Below are 5,318 nucleotides of genomic sequence, written 5' to 3'. Positions count from 1 at the left end.
TGTTTTCCGTTATTGTCTGGTTTCTTAGTTTTTTTCGATTACTATTTAACTTGAGCGTTAAAAGGGTATTTGAAAGCTAATGCAGATATTCATACGAGAAATTCTTTGGCTTTTATTAACATGTAGTTACTATTAATAAGTTGAATTCCGGATACTGAGGTTTGCGTTTTGTAACCCTTCGCTTTGACGCCAGATATATTATGAAGCGTGGTATGTTGCGGTTAGCGACGGAGCTGAAAGATTTGTCGAGTCTCTTTTCGGTAAGTAAACTACGCCGAGTAATTTTTATTGCAAAGTTAATTCATTCACTAAGGTTTGGGTTGCGGGTTCTTAAATTTGTTCTTTGTAAATAATTGTTTGCGTCAAACATTGTTATACTCCACTTTATTGATTTCCCTCTTTATTATTAACTTGTTTATTAGTTGGGACATGTTTTTAAGGCAATTGGTTCATCACTAATTCATTCGAATAACTTTTTGTTTTGAGGCACTGGTCGTAGTGGCGAATTTGGGGCAATTTTCTGATGATGGTTTTAACCCTTTTGATCGCTTCTGCCTGATTTTGATAATATTACAGTTCACATTTACGGACTTTCTGCTCTGATGGCGTATTTTTCATTTCGCTATCTCCTGTCTTAATGTCCCAAGACATTTCTTCGTGTAAACGGCGGGTCTTTTGCCTCGGTCATGGCTTCTTCTCTGGTTTGTGTCTTGTGGTTTTCTTGCTCTCTTCGGGAAATGTTTAAAAGACATTTGGTTGTATGGCGCAATGGCTTTTGAATCACACTTCGTATGCATTAACGTTTATCTTTTTCATATATTATGTCTCTGTATTCACTGTGTATTGTTATTTTAGTAAAGATTTTTTTTTAAGATTTTTCAAGTCCTGGATGTTTACTTTTATTTTGCTGTTTATTTCATATTCTTGTAGAGGCATCATTGTGTAATTGTCCTAGTTAAATATTAAATTGATAATTATTATTACCAAGTAACTAGATAATCTTATCTAGTAAGCGGTTATGTAGTAAGCTGTTATCTAGTAAGCGGTTGGTATCTTTGTACATTAAGATACAAAGTTACCAGTGAAGATGGAAGATAAGTTACTCTTTGGCTTCATGATATTTTAGTTTAATCATACTATGTTAGCTTTACTATCAGTCGTGCAATGTAATTCTATTATTATTATTATTATTATTATTATTATTAAATATCAAAACTAGTATTCTCTAGAAATTTATTATTTTTATAAATAATATGATTTCCATTGTCCCAGTGAACGTCCCCTGTCTCTTTCCACGTTCTTTTTATAGACTTCATTGGCATCAGTGATTGTCCATTTATTCATTTCCCGTATCATTCATTGCTCTTTGTTGAAGGGTATTTGGTAATGGCAGATCGTACCCTCGAGTTCCCCCGGGGCCCGAAGCGTTGAACTCAAACCTTTCGAAAAGCTTCAAGTTGAAATGAGGACGGTTCTCTCTAGGGAGTCTGCTGTTCAAAAGTTCAAAAGAGAACACCAATTCACTGGTAGGCAAAGTTCAACTGAACACTGAAGATGTCGCTGCAGTTGTTTTGCTTCTTCTTAAACGTTTTATTTATTCTAATGTTGTTATTGAATTTTTCTCTTGTAGATTTTATTTTGCTGTTGTTATTTACATTGCTACTTTTGAATATGGTTGCTCTTGTTTTATTTTACTGTAATCATTGTAATGTTTTTTGTACTGTAATTATTTGTTGTTGCAATGATGTATGTGTTTTTTTTTTTTTTTGCTGTTTTTATTATTGCCGTTGCCTATGATATTTAAATTTTATTTGTTATTGACCATTTTCTGTTGGTATTTTTCTTATATTAGGATATTGAATTTTTTTTAATGTTTCCTCAAAATGCTGAGTTTTTAAAACTTAAAGACGCGCAGTTACCTTATTCATTTACTATATATGGATTACTGCCGTCATTATATATTAGTAAAGAATTTCTGCAGTATCAATTGACCTAGTTGCACCCACTTTTAGCGAATTTTATCTGTATTCTTGCGTCCTATTTACAACATGTGCCCTCCTTCCACAAATCCCTAAGTAGGCCAGGCTTGATTAAGATAAGGAAGATTGAGATTTGACGACTTCGAGTGCATGTTCTATCGAGGATAGTAGTTGAATTACGAAAAGTGCTGGTAAAATCAAGAGTTTGAATTAAGTTTCGATTAGACAAAGTCGAAGAACTAGAGGAAAGATTAGGCCTAGTTGTAAAAATGAGGAAAAACAGTTTTGTAGCTGCGGTATTATCTCAATGTTATGAACCCTCAGTCGTGATGTCCTTCACAATAATTAGAGGTGATCGATAAAAAGGAAGATGGAATAAGGTCAGGAAGTGAACAGATAAGACTAAGAGAAGAGGTAGACAGATGGTCAGGAAATAAAAAGACAAGGATTAGAGAAGAGGTAGTTAGATGTGGTAGGAGGTGTAGAGACAAGAATAGAATAAGAGAAGAGGTAGATCGATAAAGTCATTGATAGAAAGGAGGAAATAGATGAAAGAATAGTCCCGTAAGGGGAAGATAGCAGACAAAATTGAAAATAAGAGAGAGAGAGAGAGAGAGAGAGAGAGAGGAGAGAGAGAGAGAGAGAGAGAGAGAGAGAGAGAGAGAGAGAGAGAGAGAGAGAGAGAGAGAGAATCCTTTTAATGCCTTTGATGTATGAAGTAGTTAACAAATTACATTCCTGTGAGTATCTCAAGTAAGATGCTCAAACATCTTTAAGGTAGGAAAGAAAAACCCCAGATTTTCGGGAGAACGAGAGTTGTACAAGGAATAGAGCAGTCTTTGTACTCTAATAAGATTTTGTATACAATAGGATGGAATTTGTATTCATATCTTTATTTCATTTCCCCACTGGTCTATTTTTTCCCTGTTGGAGCCCTTGGGTTTATAACATCCGGCTTTTCCAACTTACGGTGTAACTTAGCTAATAATAATATTAATGATAAGCAACAGTTTTATTTTTGCCTTTATCCAGTTCGGGACCGCCTCTACCGCTACTGATCTCTTATATGTTTGCAGATTGTTATTACCATGGTCGGCATTCCTAGTTGAAAAATGACAATGTCTTTATATTTAAATAATAAGGTACATAGTTTACGGATCTCCTTTGATAAGCGAGAGATTAAAAAAATTTTTTTTTTTCAGAACCTCGCCTACTGATGTATTCATTTATTTTGTGGGGGAAATTTTGCTCTTGTTTTGATTTTCATATGAATGTATTTTATTTCCAGGTAGACGATACTATTCTGCAGGGAAAGGTAAGTGTGCGAAAAAGGTTTTGGCTTTTCACGAGAATTCGTGCAACCAGGTTTGTCAAAGTTTTTGTTGACATTTAGCAATATATTTCTCTCTCTCTCTCTCTCTCTCTCTCTCTCTCTCTCTCTCTCTCTCTCTCTCTCTCTCTCTCTAAATTGTTTGATTTTATCCATTATGCTATATAATTGACATTTTGTCCACCATGTCTCTCTCAAGGCAGGACTAGAATAATTCCAGAGCCTTTTTTTCAATACTTTAGGTTTCTCCCAAATCATCCTTAATTATGATAATCAAAAGCGCGCGAACCAGTACTAAGTTATGCTATCATTGCATGAACTTTGCAAGCTTTACCCTTACATTCGTTGAAAGTAGAAAATCAATTATTTAGCTCGTGTTTTCTAATTTAAGTTGCCCTTGATTTATCAATTTTCTTACACATTATTTCGTTATTTATAAAGATGAAGAACATGGCTTGAATCCACTTCCTTCTTTGGGATTAAGAATCTTAAATTACCCCAATTTTTCTTATTAGAAGAGTAGTATGTATTTTGTAATCAAATTCTATTCATTCGTGCTGTGAGTGTATGCTTAATGTCTTATTGTGTCAACTGGCGTTTCATGTTTAGTAGGTAATTCTGTTCGTGAATTCCTGGGAAGTTTGTTACATTTTTGGAATTAATATACGGAGCTGTTTGCCGACTGGCAAATATTTTTTTTTTTTATTCTATGTTTAGTGTTGAATTTTTTTTCCACATATTACTGGACATAGCACTTTTCTATTAAATTATCTGAACTTATATCGAATTAGTCATTTTACCTTCGGTAAGTTTGTTTTGATAGGAGTGTATTTATTTATTTATGTTTGTGATTCGCATAACAAAACTATTCGACTAATTCTCATAAAATTTGGTGAGATGATTAGTCATGATTCAAGAACAGATTAGAGTTTGGGAGTGATTGGGTCAAAGGCCAAGGTCAGGGTCAAGGTAAGAAAATGTTAAAAACGTCTTTTTGCTATATCGTATTTAATTTTTATCCGATTTGCATGAAAATAGTGCCAAGATGTGCATAATTCAACTGACTATCTTTTGATATACAAAATTATATGGGCGAAGGTACATGCTCTACCGAGTGACCGTTCTAGTTATTAATGTAGGATGAGACATTGCCTGAAATAACGTGTTCTTGAATTCGTTACTCAATATTTCATAAGGGCCAGAGTATTGGGAAGAATTTTTATTCAGCAAGTTTAAGTGACAGTACTTGATGAATTAAGATCGAATATAGATGAAGGCCTTTGTAGAAATTATGCAGTTGCCTGTTAATCAATTACTATGATGGTTAGTTAATTTCTGTTATCACTATTCTAATGAAAATGTCACATTCCCTTTTTGAAATCTTGATCAGCCCACTGGAGATTATTCAGAATCTTATTTATAAGGGTTATTACCTCTTTATCGTTATTTATAGCATTAGTAATAGGTTGGCCAAGGCACTAGCCATCCATTGAGATACTACCGCTGGAGAGTTATTGGGTCCTTTAACTGGCCAGACAGTAATACGTTGGATTCCGCTCTCTGGTTACGGCTCATTTCATATTTTCTGAGACATGCACAGAATGTTCTAGCCTATTCTTTACAGATTCTCATCTTTCCTCATAGACTTGACAACACTGAATTTACCAACTAATTCTTCTTGTCTCAAGAGGTCAACTGCTGCACTATAATTGTTCAATGGCCACTTTCCCTCTTGGTAAGGGTAGAAGAGACTCTTTAGCTATAGTAAGAAGCTCTTCTAGAAGAAGGACAATCCAAAATCAAACCAATGTTCTCTAATAATCTTTGGTAGTGGCATAGCCTCTGTACCATGATCTTCCACTGTCTTGGGTTAGAGATTTCTTACTTGAGGGAACACTCGGTCACACTATTTTATCTTTTCTCCACTTACTTTGAAGTTTTTATCCTCTTGTTATTTTCAAGTTTTTATAGTTTTATATATGAAATTTATTTTAATGTCATTGTTCTTA

General features: G+C 34.1%; 1 long non-coding RNA gene across 1 annotated transcript in view; it reads left to right on the top strand.

Annotated features, from left to right (window-relative positions):
• Window positions 1-3,915, top strand: part of LOC137630227 (uncharacterized) — a 206,538-nt gene extending 202,623 nt beyond the window's left edge. The window contains exon 3 of the long non-coding RNA XR_011041695.1: window positions 3,268-3,915. This is a non-coding gene — a long non-coding RNA (uncharacterized lncRNA). The remainder of the gene's footprint in view (window positions 1-3,267) is intronic.
• The last annotated feature ends 1,403 nt before the right edge of the window (window positions 3,916-5,318 follow it).

The sequence above is a fragment of the Palaemon carinicauda genome, chromosome 38, assembly GCF_036898095.1.
Source record: "Palaemon carinicauda isolate YSFRI2023 chromosome 38, ASM3689809v2, whole genome shotgun sequence".
NCBI classification, from domain to species: domain Eukaryota; kingdom Metazoa; phylum Arthropoda; class Malacostraca; order Decapoda; family Palaemonidae; genus Palaemon; species Palaemon carinicauda.
This window is presented reverse-complemented; position numbering and strand designations above follow the sequence as displayed.